This window comes from Neodiprion virginianus, chromosome 2, assembly GCF_021901495.1.
Source record: "Neodiprion virginianus isolate iyNeoVirg1 chromosome 2, iyNeoVirg1.1, whole genome shotgun sequence".
In the NCBI taxonomy this organism is placed as follows: Eukaryota; Metazoa; Arthropoda; class Insecta; order Hymenoptera; family Diprionidae; genus Neodiprion; species Neodiprion virginianus.
In genome coordinates, this window is record NC_060878.1 from 1,091,417 (window position 1) to 1,109,443 (window position 18,027).

The 18,027-nt window shown below is 40.7% G+C and overlaps 1 protein-coding gene across 3 annotated transcripts in view; it reads right to left on the bottom strand.

Moving 5' to 3' along the window:
* The window catches only part of LOC124298531 (serine/threonine-protein phosphatase 4 regulatory subunit 1-like), a 131,450-nt gene that overhangs the window by 79,845 nt on the left and 33,578 nt on the right, over positions 1 to 18,027 (bottom strand). Inside the window, exon 1 of one of the 3 annotated variants that reach the window (XM_046750659.1) lies at positions 3,473 to 4,002. The exons of the other annotated variants lie outside the window; for them this stretch is intronic. The gene's annotated coding sequence lies outside the window, so the exon portion shown is untranslated. Of the gene's footprint in view, positions 1 to 3,472; positions 4,003 to 18,027 lie in introns of those variants that run through there. 3 annotated transcript variants of the gene reach the window in all.

An 18,027-nucleotide genomic window follows, 5' to 3' on the forward strand; every position in this document is an offset into this window, starting at 1 on the left:
AATGTACATGAGAAGGGGGAGGAAAAAACGAAGAAAGAAATTAACCTACAAAGTATATAGTTTTCTTTACACCGAGTCTACCAGCGTTGTCCATTTTTTCCCCCTTCTATATCTATTTCTCTCTTTCTTTCTGCAAAACTAACCAGCAAATTTTCGAGGATAACCAATATTTACCGTCAATATGTTGATATCTTCTTCTTCTTTTTTTCTTTTTTTTTTTTTTCACACTCTGACCCATAATCCCAATATTATACAAGCGATAGATTTTGGCATTGCAACATAATACGCGATACGTTTATACCTAAGGATATAATATCGTACAACAATATGTTGTCGATTACCGCTCGGTGAGAAAATAACTGTCGATATACATATTAATAATATAGTACGTATGTACGTTTACATATGAATATTTTTGTCTACTTCTATAAGGTGCAGGTTCAGCGCAGAGTTTAAATCGTCCTATATATGACCATCTATAGATCCAATATACAAACATAATACCCGACATGAATGCGTACGTATAAATGTATAATAAAAACACTAAACAGTTTTTATTATACAGTCAAACGCGAGCAACGCAACCCGTCGAATTTCTATATACATCTGTATACATACACATTACACATATTTATATATACCAACGCCTCGACGCACAACACACACACACACACACCTAGGACGGCGTGTATATTTCCGTAGTTAGAATCTCGCAATCTGACGTAATATAGAGTTCCGCGCTAGGATGATAGGGTATAAGGCATGGATGGATGCGACGCCCGTCTTACGTAGATGGCTGTATGCACGTTGAACGAATGAATGTATTTTTTCCTCATATACATTGACGGGTACGATACCAATAATAGACATTATTAAATTATAAGCATAATTGCATGACGGTTATCCCGCATTGATTTTCATTTCATTCCGAAATTACTCAGATTCACGGTAACATTGGTGTATGTAAGGCCTGTACGTTTTGTAAATAATACCATCCATCCACGCACACACGTATATACGTATCAATATATGTTATACCTGTGAATAATACACAGATATAAAACACAACCACAGACACATCCGCGCGCGAAGAAACGAGTCGAAAATGATAATATACGTAAGTACAACAATCACGATATTATTACCGACAATTTATAATTACTGTTGTTGTTATTATTATTATTGTTGTTGTTGTTTTTATCGTTATTCGTAAAATATCGACAAAATCAAACGTGACGCGGTGATCCTCGTTATTATACATAATATATCAAGGATGATTATTATTATAATCCAAGTCACTTACTCACGTTACATAATCATAATATGTGTACACAGTCGGACACCGAGGTCACTGCACTTGCACCACGCGCGTTTCTGCGGATTGCGAATCTTTCTAGGCGTGTAACGTAACGTATAATATACATAAAATACTATGATCGTTGATCGGAACCTCGCGGTGGAATCGAGACACGTTTAACTTAATGCGACGACAAAACGACGTGGAGGCGGCGGTGGCGGCGTCGGCGGAGAAGGAGAAGGAGATGGAGGTGGAGGAGGAAAACAAGAAGAAGGAGGGAGGCGGAGGAGGAGAAGGTGGAAGAGGAGGAGGAGAAGAGAACGAACGAGCGGTTCGCACGCTTTGAAGCTGTCGCCTGGCGCTTCGGAACTGCGCAAATCCGTGCGTCGTCGGCAAATACGTCACTCGGCATGCGGCGCGCGGTTCTCGGTTTTTTCTTTTTTTCTTCCTCCCATATTTATAAGAGGAAAAAACATAAAAAAAAAAAAAAAAATCGTTTCCCTTTTTTTCTTTTCAATTTGTATCCCTTCATTTCTTTATTTTTTCTACATGCTCTCTGTACGTTTCGTTTCTTCGTTGTCTCTTTTAGTTTCTTTGTCGTCGACCCCCCCCCCCCCCCCCCCGCCCCCGGGCCAACCATTTTTTTCTATTCGCAGTCGTCTTCTTTTTATACACACACTTTTTTTTCTCTTCATTTTCCGCCTACACGTATCGCTCCGCGTGCGATATTCGTCCGACCATACATCGTTTCTCGAGTATCAAATTCTCGATTTTCTCGCTATAGCCAGTGCTTCTTCTTCCCCTCCTCCTCCTCTTCCACCTCCTCGTCCTCCTGTAGTAATCGCGATTTTCCACACGCATCATTGTCTATTATATACATATATATACATACATATATATATATATATATATATATATATATATATATATATATATATATATATATATATATATACAGTATGCACATTATACCTATATATGTATGCCCGCATTCACAACTCGTTCCAAGTTTATATTGCATTTCCGGTAGGTATTATGTATCATTCTAAAGTATGATCATTTAATTTTTTCTCGCCCATATCTCTCTCTCTCTCTTGTGACGAAACTTAGCCAATAAACAAGCTTGAGCGTCGTGGTAATAATGAAAATAACAACAACAACAATATTAATATAATAATAATAATAATAAATGAATAAATAAATAAAAAAGAGATACGACGAGAAAGATGACCATTGCATTCCGTGTAAAACGATACCGGAGATAGAATATTACAGCTGGGTAAACGCATATTACAGGCATAACGTAAGTACACATGATAATACACATGACGTGCATGTACATCGTAACGGCCGCGCATCCTCGCGTCCTATACCACACCCTTACACGCCTGTTATATACGTATCAAATTATTACATTGTTGTACGCCTACGCACGTGTGAAAGATTGTGAATTTGTTCGAGAATCGAGTTAGGAGGTAATACGTACGTACGTACGTTCCGTGTTGTACGCGAATCGCGTGTAGTCGCCGAAGGAGGGGGGGAGGGGAGGGCAGGCGAAACGGTACCGCCGATGCTCGACTTGACGTTAGCGCCGTTGCGCAGAGGACCGTTCGCGCAGATCAAGAGACGCAGTTCACGGTATACACGATAACGCGCTGGGTTTTCGCTCATTGCGCGTAGGTAGGCGGCATAAGGTGTACGTACGTGTAACACGTACGCACACACACGCGTGCATGACTACTACGTACGACCGTCGTCGATGACGATTCTTACACAACACCACCGCGTGCTTTACTTTTCTCTCTCTCTCTCTCTCTCACTGTGTGTTTTTTTTTTTTCATCTTTTTCTCTTTTCATTTGTTAGCCTCAAACTGAATACCTATTGACACACACACACACGACACGCGGAAAGATACGTGTCAAGTGTTATTTTATTTTTGCAGACGGTAATAAAAAAAAAAAAAAAAAAAAATAAATAAAAAAAAAAACTGGCGCTAGCTCTACGCGTATGTTTTTCTCTCTCTTTTTTTCCACACTTTCAAAGAACGATGCAAAAACTTTTTTAATGTTTCTAATAGTCACTTCACTGCCGTACACTCAGTTTATAATATATGTACAAGCATATTGAAGAATTTATTTATTTATTTATTTTACTTTACTTTCGGTTTCTTTTACCAATTCTCTTTTTCTCCCATCTTCTATCCCAGTTACACGCAACAGCACTTCGTGTAGTATTACAGAACAATACATGTAATTCTCACCGTCGATAATTGATGACAAAGATCGTTAATCATCCGTTTATACCGCGTTACGAATTATTACCTTGTTATTCATTTACCCTTGCAAAACACATTTTTCAAGGTAACCGCGTTCGAGATTTTGCGTCGCACTAGAAATAATAACACGATACTATCCGCGAAGACTTTGGGAATTGGACAGGGGGCGCGCGCGCAATCTCTCTCTCTTTCTCTTGTTTTTTTTTTTTTTTTTTCTACAATCGAGACACGAGAGACACGAGAATCGAGGGGTATCATGGCAGCAGCTCGCACGCACAAACAAACAAACAAACGAACGAACGAACCAACCAACGAATCAACGAACCAACAACAACGGGAATAATTTTATGAAAATATCCAAGCGATGAATCGTCTCTCCGAGTCTCACGGAGGCACGCGGCGCGGTTATTCGCTAGGCACTGCGCGCGCCGCCGCAACGCCTTCTCCGCCACGCTTATACTGGTTGTATCCACACTGTTCCTTCACCACACGCCGACCAATGGAACAGCCGCGTCAGCGCCGCCTCGCGTTACTTCACCAAACTATAAACATCGCTATCTATACCAGTGCGTACGTACGCGTAACGGACGTATATACGCACGGAACGCGAACTGTGCCACGAAAAAAGAGAGGAAGGGGGGGGGGGGGAAGATAAAGAGATGGAAAACGGGGGTTAATATATCGCGACGAGTGGAAAGCGCGCGCGTGTCGTCACATCCGCTTTCGTACGGTTAACGAACGGGTAAGAAGAGGAGAAAGAGAGAAAAAAGAAAGAAAGGAAAGGAAAAGAGCGCATATTTATTTAGTCCACTTTACTTACGGCGGACTTTTCTTCTCTTTTCTTCTATTTTTCTCCTCCTCTTTTCGGTGTATGATCGAAGTGTGCACCACACCTTACGTTGTGCCTGTACGTACATCTAGTTTCGAGTATATATATAACACACACACACACACACACATACCTATGTGAATACTGATCTATGTGTGAGTACGAATGTATTTCCACGTTATAACTAACCCAAGGTAAGGTGCCAGAGGATGGTTATGCCCCGAAGACGGGGCCGAAGGTTGAACGCGTTGCATGTGACATTCGGGCATAAGACTACGAAACGTGAAACGGAGATTTTTATCTCTCACGCGAGAGCGTTTCAAAGTAGGTAGGTATTATAGGTAAACGGAAAAACGGAGTCGAGGAGAAAAATAAAAACAACACGTGGAAAACTGCAGGGTGTGAAACGAAATTATGGAAAATTGTGCAATAACCAGCTGCAATCTTGAAAATCAATATCCACAGAGCACGCGTGCATGCGCATCGAGAAAACAATTATACTGCGAGCAAAGAAAATTTATGCCATCTGCGTTATCGTGACTATTTATAGGTATATACGGTAATGCAAAGTAGCCATGCCGGGCTACAAGTTCCCGTATGACAAGTAAAAATTCGTGAAAAAAAATGAAAATAAAAATAAAAGAATTCCAAGAACAGCGAAGAAAATTGGCTTTCGCAAATTACGAAAATTTATTCAGTCGAAGCTGATCGCTGTTTGTAGAAATTTGAACGGAAATTCTCGTTATTGTAACAACATCACGTATTATACGTATAATTCGGTGTAACGCGGCGTAAAGCAGGCAGATCACGCATCGCGGCTGCACCTCGGTTCCTGACCTAGAAAAATAATAGAACGCTGCGTTTCTCGTTAGAAAGGAAAACGCTGGGCTCGTTTTATGTTACGCAGTTGTTACGCCGACGATGCGCAAAGTTCGCTTATTCGAGCAACGACGTAGTCGTCCGTAATTACGGGGTGAAGAAATCGCAGACGCGAGTAAAGAACGATGTTAGAGTAACGTATTCATCGTAAAACTTCTGCGGTTCATTCATGTTTCAGCAACAAGTAATCGCACGGGCGTTACTTCACAAGTGAAATAGAATCTATACGCGAAAGTCGAGCGCAGTGAACCGGAAGAAAATTAATTGCACAGTTTATACATCGAGTAGATGATAACTGCTGTGCCGTACGCAGAAGTTTTCCGTAGAATTTGAAGCGATAAATTCGATAACAGAGGTTTTAACCCATTGTTGGTAATAACGTTTCACCAGAATTGTTCTATACCATCGTTATCAATTCGTCGAATCCGTACCATTTATTTATTTCTGCGTGAAATGAAAATTTATTGGAATGACTTTGTTCAGAATTGCGTATAGAACGGGGCTATTAAGCCCTTTTTTGCGTTACATATATATAATCATATATATATAAACACGTCAACGTCTTAATCGTCCACGACAACCTCTTAAGGTGCTGGAGTAGTCCGTTAGGAACGTTTCCAGCAGCATTATCGAACTGGAAAGGAAGTCGAATTTGTCCCGAAAACAGCAGCCACACGAAATTTGAGTATTGTAAAATCTGACCAAGGGGTCCTAATACCAAGTTTCATTTTCTACGAGATTCTATACGTTTATCATTAGGATTGACGTTACGATTGTATTGAAAATTCAAACCTACAATTTCAACGACACTCTAAAAAGGTGGAAGAGATAACTTGTGATGTTATACATATACGTATGTACATACGTGTAAAAGAAATATATATATACAAACACTCGCACACGTATGCATGTACATATGGGCGTAAGTTCAACTATATATATATATAGGTGTGAATATATATATATATTATTAAATGGCGGCCATCAAGAAGTATTTTTAGCGGTTACACATTGTTGTTGACTGGCTCGCGATGACATTGAATCGAAGTAAGGAACGAACCGGCGGCGTTTAAAGACGTGTAACGCACACGTCACTGTACAACGATACGCGCGTCACGCGACAAATGTAATATCAGTGGACATTTTTCATCTCCGCGTCATCGAAGTTGGAACCTGCAGACGGCCAAACTTGTGCCGGAAATATCTTTTCTTCTTCGTTCTCTTCCCTTCGATAACCGAACGAGAAATAATGCTGGCAAGATATAAATAACACGTATCAGGATGAAATTTTCATTGGGACGCCCCCCAAATCTGTAACAAATCATTGAAAAAAAGTCTGTGTAAAGTTTTAAGCCGCTTGGTCAACCGGGACACGTGCCTCTAAGCTCCGAAAGTTTTAGATGTTAAATACGTGTAGGTTTTATAAGCAGTTATTTCGTTTCGTTTGACTTTGGTACAAATTGAGGGACCGATTTGAAACTTGGCAGAGTCGTTGCTTCTGACGATAGGAACAAAGCCTGAAAATTTCAAAATTTTATAATTATTGTTCCCTTACGTACACAAGCCTGATAAAAGTAATGCCGTCAAGCTTATATACAAAAAGAAATATATTGCAAAGTTACGATAATATTTTGAAATTATCAGGCTTTGTTCCCGTCGTCACAAGCAACGACTCTGCCAAGTTTCAAATCGGTTCCTCAATTTATACCAAAGTCAAAGAAAACGAAACAACTGGTTATTAAAACTAGACGTATTTTAAGTTTAAAACTTTCGGATTTTAGAGGCACGTGTTCCGGTTTACCTAGGGGCTTGAAACTTGACGCAGATTTTTTTTTTCTAGGGGGTATCTCGATAAAAATTCTTCCGACCCCCAAATAAGTACCACCCTAAATTATATATACATACTGACGATTGTTGCGAATCGCTTATTATTCGCCCACCTTCCTAAAGCAACCGCTAAATCTTTCTTATTTTCTACTCTTTTTACCTTACGTCAGAATATCATCATACGCATACTTACTTCGTATTTTCGCTTTATTTTTCAACTTACGATAATATTTTTTTTTTTGTAACCTACTTTCTCAACGAGATGAAAAGGCCACCTACTCCTCTCACAAACTTTACTCACATGCTGTTCGTTCTCTCTCATCCTCCCCACCTCCATCTTTCTACGTAGGTTTCCACATATTCACGTCTCTTATATACATTACCGCGTATTTCACCATCGATAACTTTTAACCCTGAAATTTGTATTTGAAATTTTTGGAACTGTTTTACTGCCTGTAAAAAATTAAATAAAAAGAACGAAGGAAGGAAAAGCCTCGCTCAGCGTTTACAGAACAAGTATTAATATAATATTATGAAAGAGACAGAGAGCGAACGATATCGGTTGCCGCTGGCCATGCGGTGTATGATTTCCTATCAAGCCGAGGGGTCGTGGCCAAGGGCAATGATAACGACGTTCATTCACAAAATCCTCGTTCACTCGCTTGCTCGCTTAGACTTCTCATTTCGACGAAACGAATGACTTGTATATATATATATATTATTCGCGTATACGACGATTAATATTATCATTATCATTGTTATTATCATTGTACGCGCGTAAGAACAATCAATAAATAATATTTCGTAACGTTATACGGACCAAATTTAAACGCTTTTCAGTGTATGTAATATTTAACGAAAAACCGATCATCGGACTGTGGATATTTAACAATATTTTCCTCATCGTGCAAGATATTTAATATGAAAAATTTTCCAAATACATATCTACGCGGCAAGTGAGACGGTCGAAGCAACGGGGATTGAATTTATCGATTCCACTTCGACGAGCAATTTCTGTCTTCGTTTCGGCACTTCGTACAACCTTTAAATTATCCACGACTACAAGGTCGGTGAAACGCCAAATTATACATACACCGAAATTCTCCTCAAGTGATCCCGTATCTCGTATAGTAGAGTTATGAACATAACGACGGCGACAAGTCTGGATAATATCGGGAAAATTGTTGTTTCCGCAAGGTAGACTCAATTGTTCCAAAAAATATATATTACAACTAGCAGCCCATCCCGGCTTCGCACGGGCATATAATAATATTAGGTGATAATATAAATGTTATTTTTCTAGAAACTCACTGTAAACATTGTGTATTTTCTTTTATTATATTATTATATGCCCGTGCGAAGCCGGGATGGGCTGCTAGTTATGCTGTTAAAATGTAGCTTATATGACACGTTCGTAGATTTACCATAGCAGCGCCATCCATTGATTACTTACTCAACCCAGTCGAAAGGTATCGACATCTGTTAGAATCATTCGGAGTTAACAGATAATTGTGACTGTCAAATAATAACACAAATAATTAGCAATATATTATAATTGCGACTATAATTTGAGATTTAAACTATCCTATCTCTCAAGTTGGATCGAACTGCACATGGTGTGCGTATTTTATTATAATCGGTTAAGTGGTTTAGGAGTCCATTGAGGACAAACATCGTGACACGAGATTTATATATATTAAGATACGTATACAAAGAGCCACGCGTACTATAGATATTCCAATAAATTATGCAAACTGGTAAAAAAAAAAAATTAGATTCGCGAGCTGTCTTTTTTTTTTTTTTTTTTCTCATTCAAATTTCGTCATCTTATACAATTTTCGAATATCGCATGATATTATTTCGCGTATTGCGGGCGGGCAGATAATATAAAACAAAAGGGTGAAGTGTAAAAGGAAACGGAAAAGAATGCGGAAAAGCGTCGAGGAGAAAAAAAAAATAAATAAAAAAAAAAGAAAACAAACAGGGGCAGGGGGATGGGGGAGGAGGGGGAAGAGGATCGTCGCGCCGCCTACGCAGCCTAGCCGGGAAGAGAGAAACCCGGATGACGGCGCGGGTCGATGGGCCGAAACTGACGCAGACGCCCGAGCGCCGCGACGCATCGTGACGCACGCACCCTTCGGGTTCCCTTCCGACCTCGAGCGAACGAACCTAGACGCGAGGTGCAGGATAAGGTACGAACGCTCATACGGCCGAAAGAAGGTGAATGTGATAAGGAGGTAAGAAAATGCCGATCGAATCGAGAGGGAGAGAGGTGCGAGAAGAAGTGAAAATGAAAGAGGGAAGAAGAAAGAAATTTGTCAAACGCAAAACGCTGCTGCGGTTTGTATAAATTTTCTCACGATCCTGCATCGATTTTGAATCGATATCAACCTTCCTGCGTGTATAGTTTTTATAAATTATACACGAGTTTATTTGAGGAATGTAACACCGCTGTAAAAACCTAAGAGATGCACGATTTTTTTTTGTTTTTTTTTGAACGGAAGAAAAGGTAATGAGATAACAATATTCGAGAAAGTTTTTATGCGTCTATTCAAGTATAGTGCAAAAAATTGTTATCAAGGAATATTCAATAATAATATACATTGGAGCCTGACATGCGGCACGTAGTGAAACTGGTGCAAATTTAAATTTTGAAGAAAAAAAAAAAAAAAAATTAATCTGCACATTAATAACTGCAGAAATACGTAGGGAATTTTCAATAAGTTAATTTAATCATTAATATTAAACGCACTTTTTTCTTTTTTTTTTTTTTTTGGTAAAAAATTGAAGATTTTCATTTCAAACACTCGCCAATTACACGAAAAGCAACATTTTAAAAATTCCCAGCACTTTTCTCTAACTATAAACATGTGGATTGAGTGTTTTTTTTTTTTTTTTTTTTTCTAGTTTCAAATTTGCACTTCTTGATATTAATTTTTGGTACTATACTTAAATATATGCCAAATAACTTCCTTAAATATTATCATCTTGTTACCTTTTCTTCCATCTAAAAAAAAAAGGAGTCAAAAAAGCGTCGTCCTATTGTTTTTATCGTAGTGTTACCCCTTGAATCTCGAATACTGCAGATCGGCTAGCCGAAGAGAATTCTCTGGTCCAGTCTTTACCGACCGAGAGTTGAATGTCATTTACTTTTGATATTTTCAAAAGCTCGTTATCCGTATCATCGATGTGAAAATGCCGCAGTCCGCACAATTGTATGTACCTACACGAAATGCCGAACAACAACCTCGAGAAACTTTTTTCTTCTACTCGCCAGTAATACCAACGAACGTGCGTTCCTGTTAATCGAATTGCCACTTGTTGCAGAAACAAATATCCTTTCGTCATGTCCGCATTGAGAAAGAACAAAAAAAAAAATAAAAGAAAACAACGTTTTTTGTAAACTTTTACCACAGCATAGAAAGTATAAAAAATAATCGCGTTTACCGCGTGATTTCCACACAATCAATGCAACACAAACGGATGCTTTGACAACGGTAAAAATAAGATGGCGTTTTACTCGGTCGGTAAAGACTGACTACAGTCACCCCCGTCGATACCTCGGCAAGTTGTCGTCGTCGTCGCGTCGATCCAGCGTAATAAAATTAAGAAAAAAAAAAAAAAAAACCGAAACTAGAAACGGCGGCATATGTCAGCCGTGGTTCTGATCGGGGTGGACGATGATCTCTGCAGGGTGGAAACCGGGCGGAAGAATCGCGGTGCGGGAGGAAAGAGGAAAGAGGAAAGAGGAAAGAGGAGAGCCGATTAGCCTCGACGTCGAGGGCCGCGCGTGCTGTCCGAAATGAGTCGAGAAGGAAGAAAGGAAGAAGGGAGGAGGGTGGAAAGGTGGGTGCGCTGCGGGAATGAATCCACGTCGGCAGCACGCGCCGTTTCCCGCCCTCGTGCCCGTCTTTGCCGCCATCCACCTGGTGCGTCACCTGCGCCGTCCGCTTCAACGCGAAATAATCGAGCCGGCTCTCTCCGGTCCACGTTGCGCTACGCTACGCTACGCCACGCCACGTTACGCCACGTTACGTTACGTTACGTTACGTTACGTTACGTTACGTTACGCGCGGCAGGCACTCTCTACTATGCGTTATTATGCTCGGACCGCCGCGTTGCTGCAGGGGTGGCCAGCCACGGCGCGCACTCACTCTTAGCGATGGCCGCTCGGCTAAATACAGTCGATGCGGAAAAATAATCGAACACGAATCGATTGAATCGGTGAGAATTAATCGATTATTGCGTATTTTTTTTTATTTATTTTTTTTTTAATTTTTATTCTATCGAAACGGTGCATTTCATAAATTTCAGTGCGTGGTCTTAGTTTTTTTTCGACGATTTATGATTTCGTTAAAAATATTTTTCAATTTCGGGTGAAATGGTTCACTTATATTTCACTAATTACATGGAACAGGTACCTACTTCCTACGTAAGAAAATGATAATAATTGAGACTTTGATAGCACAAATTGATATTGTATTGATTTAAGTTAAATCGAAAATCGATTCTTCATTTCTGCAGTGACATGCCTGTGAAAACGTCGCGACGGGAAAAATATTCGATCAATTGGCTATATATGGATAGCTGAATGAAAATCGGATGTTTTTTAATTTTTTTTATTTTCAAGTTTGGGATCAAACAAATTTTTTGTCCGTATGTGGCCGTATTTGGTCAGGTGACGAAAAATTGTTTTTCGGTGATGACGATGATGATGATAATGATGAACAGCTGCACTTGCGAAATAACGAATAAACACGTAAACCTGGGAAATAAAAATGATCATAACGACGGTGTTTGAATTATAACGATAAGTATTCGTTTACTGCAGTTTTTCACAATAATTTTTCAAATCCACCGTTACTCCTCAGCTGTCAAAAACACTCGGAAACGATAAAATAATTTCACCGATCCATATGATATTCCATGTGAGATAAGTACTTGTGTTACTCGGAAACAATTCCCAATAAAAAAAAAAAAAAAACGCCTAAAAATATAAACCATTTCAGTATAAAAAAATGTAACAACGACTTGAATCATTTGGTCAAAATGATTGAACCAACAGAGCTTTGTACACGATGTACATTCATATATTGGATCGGGTTCAATGGTACATTATAAATTAATTCTCGTATTTAAGAAAACTTTATCACGATTCTTTCAAATCAAGTTTCACAAATATGTCATTGTACATAAACCGTTAGAAAAATTTAACCAAAAACACCTTCTCAGCAATACTACTTTACATTCGTGTTATTTGTTAGATTTCCTTTACCGAATATGACAAAAATTATTCTGATTTCAACAATTAAATTGTCACGTCAACATTTAATTGATAATTTTAATTTACTTTTTTTTTGTCGTTTTCTTCCACCCGGTAATACATAAAAAAAAATGTTACGATACTTATTTTTCTCCAATCGTGCACGGGAACATTTTGTTTCGCCACCTATAACCTACAACGGATTCGGTATTTCGGTATTTGGTAATTGTCGTAGGGCCTGAATTAACGCGAACAAAGCTTTTCTCGTCGAGGAAGCAAAGAGAGTGAGTGAGCGAGTGAGGGAGAAAGGTGGCGAATGGTGCCGGAGCTCCTCCTCGGCAGCCTTATGGAAGACGCGTCGATTTCCGGAGGACAATAGCCTTGGCCCCCGAAGCGGTGGCGCGGCGTAGCACCTGGCGGTTTTCGAGGCTGTGCCTTTTCTCTCTCTCCCTCTCTCCCTCTCTCTCTCTCTCAGCACGACGGCATAAGGCGTATGCAGCGAGGCACGGTGCCCCGTAAAAGGCCTCGAAAATCTCTCGTTATATTCGGGTACTCCTCTCGCCTCGAGACGCGTGCCCGAGCCGAACTCAGCCGCGGCTGAATTATCGCCGATGCACGGATGGATGGATGGATGGATGGATTGTTTGACGACGATATAAGAAGCCGAAGACTCAAAACCGCGTACAGAGAGAAGATCGATATAAAAATGCCGAGAATTTAACGGGGCTTGTTTTTCTCATCCTCATATACCGCCTGTGTCTGTCTGACGCTCGATCGTTATACCTCCTCTTAATTCTATAGAAACGTGAAATGTGCACCTGGAAAATCGGCCGGGAATTTTCCCTGCTTTGGGGGGGGGGGGGGGGCCACTGACAGGATCACCGTGCAGGGTAAACCTGGAGGGTTGGCTCGGGTTAGGAGAACATAAATTCATCGCCGTTATTCCCGCAGGCTGCGCGGTATATACCTATATGTATATCTAAAAGGACGAGGAAGGGGGGAAAAACTGTACCGGCTACTAGACAAAACCCCCGATTCAAGGATTGATTGAGCCATGGTGAAACGGCGGTATAAACGTCGCTGCGCCCGTTTCAAATACGGCGTGTAACGTGCCTGGCGGCTGAATCTCCGTCGCGAAATTCCTTGACTTTTCCAAGCTTTCCCGACAATTGTTTACAGCAAATTGACAAATATATACGTATTTTCCGTTTAATCTCCTTTTTTTTTTTTATGAAAGTAGAGGATGCGCGCGCAATCCTTTGCAAGGTGATATTTGGGAATATTCAAAGTTTGAAGAAAACCTTCCGGCGATGGTAAAAAAATTTCTATACCGTGTAATTTGTCCGAAGCTTAAAAAAATTGTCGGACGTATTTCGTATGAGAATAAATATTATAGCAAACGAATTCCAGGCATTTCCCAATTCCATGACGTTACCAGGCTTTCCAGAATTCCCTGATCACCGACCACTCCGAATACAACGTAGCGTTCGTATAATATAACGATGTTACAACGGGGAACGAAAGAAATCATGCGTATTGGACAAAATTTAAAGAAGCGAAGTCTTACGTGTACACAGACACACACACACACACACACGCGCGTATAGGCGCGATGCACAAACGTCCGACCCGAGCAGATGCATCCGCATCGCCTTCTGGCTCCTCGTTTTTCTTTTCCCTAATACATTTCACCGTCGTGTCTTATTCCCCGGTATACACCGCAGGTACGGTATACCCATATCTGACCGTATACCCGACACCCATGTGTCAGGATCATTCGCTCCCGCAGCATGCACCTGGGCCTGCAGCAGGATGCGAGAGGAGTGCGTTTACCGCACCGCGTAGGTACGGCGGTACGAACTATTCGCATGCGTGTTGTATCGAACGTTGGAAGAAATACAAGAACACCGTCGAGTGCCGTGGGAGGTGCGAGGGTGAGGAGCTAAGGAATAGGTGGAGAAAGAAACAGACCAATTTTCCCCTCCCTTCCGTGCATCAAAGGCAAAGACGCGTGCGGTGTTGAACTCCCGGAGAACAGATGTCCAAGATTTTTTAGGGGCGAAGGAGAAGAAGCTACACCGAGTCGGTACCTAGGCGATGATAGATAATGGAGAAACTTTCTCCGAGGATCGGACAGATGCGAGAAAGCCGAGCGCGCGCGCCTCGATCTTAAACCTTGACGCACGAGGAGGTTGTTCGGAGGTATTAAGCTGCACACCTTGCCTGCTGCAACGATGCAGCCTGCGGCACGATACTACGCTTTAATTGCGTAAGTCTCTCTCTCTCTTTCTCTCTCTGTATCCAACAACATTGTAGGTACAAGAAGTGAGCGCAGGTGGCGGCGCGATCAGCTTCTTCGCCGTAGGTAAGGGATGTTGAAAGCGAGATGAAGACGCGCCAGATGTTACAAGCATAAGGTAAGTGTACCGGTTATTGACCCTGGTCCAATTGTTCAATTTTTTTCGTTGTATCTGTTCGATCCCTGGTTATAAAATTACCTGGAACATGAATTTTAAATGCCCAACCCTCTGGCGATTCGTTTTAGACGAATAGAAAGATTCACAATTTTGGAAAATAAGAGGGTGTACACTTGTCTTGGTCGGAAAAAATTCGTTTAAGCAGAGATGTTTGACGAGGATAAATTAGTTCGCAATATTTGGCGCAACGAGAGGTAAAAACTTTTCGCAATATCGAGAGATGCGGGTAATACATGGAATCCAGTAGCAGTCAATCGTACGACTAACGGTAAGTAAAACGCACGAAGTCCGTATTTTACATACTAATTTTCCCGATTCACAGAAGTTGACTTGGCGAAATATATGAGTGCGTTTTGTCTATCATAGTTTACTAAATTTCAAACAACGCTAAATGGGCCGAGTAACGATTTTTCCTAAACATGCATTGTTACTGCAACGTTGCCAACTTCGTCCTCATTCAGTAATTACACTTATCTGCATTCAGCTACAAAGAATCAGGATGAGGTATTTAAATAGGTACACAGGTCTGTAACTGGGAAAAATACTCAAAAGGTTCCTTCGCGTCCGGTTTTTTCTTCAACATGTGTTTGAAGTTTCATTTAAAGTGAAACTCCCGTTTAATTCGAAATCTGGTATCCTGTTCTTGATTCGAAAAATCCCATGCAAAAAAGTGACTTCTTACTTCAATTCAATGCGCATCAGAGTGAAACTCGAGAATAAATACAAACAGGGAAACAGAAAATGGAAAGCGGAAAGCGTGTTCGAAGGTGTATCAACGAGAAGAAGAAAAGGTTGCGTATTATAGGCTAAAAGAGTGAACACGGAATGTTAAATACATTTCCTAAAGAAATTGTTCGTTAAATTCTATAAGAAATATTGTTTAATTCATTGTAACGAAATGACGGTGTTTTTCATTGTTGTTATGCTTTTTTTTTTGCAAACACCTTGTATTTTGCAAGAATACTGCACGTGACGGAGGGGGAAATGGAAGTAATTTTTTGATACATCGCACTCGAACAAAACATAACATTTACCAACAACACGCCATACAGCTAAGATGAAACGTTCTTTTCCAGACCTGTGTTATTTACATTTAAAAAAAAACAAGCGAACTACGGTAAGATAAGAAATTCAACTATTACATATTATATATGTATATAAATCCCGACGGTGCAGCAATAGGTTTTAGGTAGTATTTTTCCAGGTGCAGGTTGCATTAAATATACCCCGGTGTACCTAAATCTTGGGTTCTATCGGATCGGACCGGGCAAAGCTTCGGACACGAGCTGCATCCGCACATGCATATATACACAGGTATGTAGAGCAGAGAATTATTATCCTTATTATTATTATTTTCTTCTTCTTCTTCTTCTTCTTCTTCTTTTTCTTTTTCGTCTTCTCTCCTTGTTACACCAGGGTTCGAATTTTAAAACTCGCTCGATGTGAATCGGGGAGTCGACGGTCGCTTAGCGAGGGACGGGGATGGCAGCTGTCGACGGGCACGAGCCTTTACAGCTTTTACCATCCCATTTCATCCCTCTCGATTCCTCTGTCTCTCTCTTTCTCTCTCTATCTCTCTCTATATCGACCAGCTTTCACGATACACGTCAGTCAGAATTTTCATCATCTTTTTCCTTCGCTTCTCGACAATACATTAAACTCCATCCGTATACACACAGCACCCTCAAGTACCATGGAATCTCCGAAAAGATTCCGTCATTTTTTTTTTTTTTTAATCTCCACGTTTCGACGTTATTTTGATGAAAAAATAAAAATTTTCCACACCCTGCAACGATACACGCGCAAAGTCTTACCTGAAACATTGTTCAAGCCACTCTCCTTGTCAATTTCTCACCGAAAATTCCTCTTCTACCAATATCGTGTAAAACGTGGATGATGCTCGTTGACCAAACCCTAAACCCTGATTAACGTCAATACGTATTCTGGTTTACTTAACATTTCCAGTAGAATCGTTCGGCAGCTGTCGCTGTCGAAGTTGTCTCTCACGCGGTGCCTGCATCGAATCGACGTAGAAAAACTATAAAATGTTTTCGTTACATCGGCACAAGATGTACGCAACGTAGACATAGCTTTACCCCATCACCTCCGCTACGTATATGATACAAACGGTTTCGATCTGCCGCGATATCGAAGAAAACGACGATTCGCGTCAGGCTCGCGAAACGGATTCGAATACCAGAGAAAAGCTGGTAAAGTCGAAGAAAAGCACTCGCGGTTTACAGGCCTATAGCTTTTCTCGAATTTTTTACGTTTGTTACACATCGCGGTACCTACATATCGACGAGGAATCTCTTTCGCCAAATCTCGCCTTTTCTCTTTCATCTTTTTTTCTTTCCACACCTTCGGACCACCCTCGAGACACGTATACCTGCGTAAAATGACTGCGAGAGTGGTGAACGTATAAAATTACACATTATAGGCGACACCGGAGAAATTGTAGAATAAAATAAAATTAGCGACCAGCTTTAGGCGACGTAAGTAGCTTTTAGGTCGGGATACAAGTAACTCGACGTTGTCATTTGCGTACAGTGTAATACTCAGAGAGTAATTGTAACAACCATTAAATACGAAGAATGCATAAGAGAAGTTTTCCGTTTCATCTCGAAAACAAAAAAAAAAAAGAAAAGAAGAGAAAAGAAACTCTAAATAAGAATAAGTCGAATTGGAATCAATATCTCTGTACGAGTGTAATTCAAACATCCAATTACCTCTCTCCTTCTCTCTCTCTCTCTGTCTCTCTCTCTATATCTACTTCTCATCCGCAGTCAGGAATCGAGTCGTATCGTATCCGCGACGTATGAGAAACGGGTTATTATAAGGTTGTGTCTATGGTGGTAACGCGTGTTCACCGAAGGGGGATGATGGGACTGGGGGCAGGTGAGAGATAAAGCGTCAAGAGAGTAGCCAGCCGAGCCGAACCGGCGCGTGTGCCCGACCGTTGGTAGTGGTGGTGACGATGATGACGACGATGACGACGATGACGATGATGACGATGGTGGTGACGTTACACGCGGAGAATACGTACACCTATAAGCTTACTCGAATTCGGTGCATGCATGCACAATAATAAACATAACGCCGCACACGCCTGTACGCAATACGGGGGTACGTAAAGAAGTTTAGTACCACCGTGTAGGATAGGATAGGGGAGGGAATGG